Source organism: Morone saxatilis, unplaced genomic scaffold (genome assembly GCF_004916995.1).
Source record: "Morone saxatilis isolate NCDOM2014 unplaced genomic scaffold, NCSU_SB_2.0 Contig22, whole genome shotgun sequence".
NCBI classification, from domain to species: Eukaryota; Metazoa; Chordata; class Actinopteri; family Moronidae; genus Morone; species Morone saxatilis.
Genome location: NW_023339785.1, coordinates 7,906,751 through 7,907,055, shown reverse-complemented (window position 1 = coordinate 7,907,055; position 305 = coordinate 7,906,751). Strand labels below are relative to the sequence as shown.

The following is a 305-nucleotide window of genomic DNA, read 5'->3' as shown; positions in this document are numbered from 1 at the left end:
ACAATCTCTTCCTCACATTTCTCTTTTGGTTTAATTACAGTTGACAAACAAGAAATGTTTGTATTACACTTACTGTTGACTAATACAACCAATTACCCTCTGGACTTTATCACAGTTCTTTTGCCTCTGACTTTGTGTTTTCCTCAAAACAAATTTCACAATAGATGTTCAGATGGTGACTCTTGTACAAATAGTGATTACGTAATAGACAATCAGACAACAGAAAGTTGGCTGAACATAGCTGGAAAGTGCAACTACGCCAACAATCATGTCTGTGCTTTTGGCTCTGGGCAGGACAAATACTT

At 36.7% G+C, this 305-nt stretch overlaps 1 protein-coding gene across 1 annotated transcript in view; it reads left to right on the top strand.

The window, feature by feature from the left end:
* Positions 1 to 305, top strand: part of maea (macrophage erythroblast attacher, E3 ubiquitin ligase) — an 11,841-nt gene that overhangs the window by 4,964 nt on the left and 6,572 nt on the right. The gene's annotated exons all lie outside the window — the stretch shown is intronic.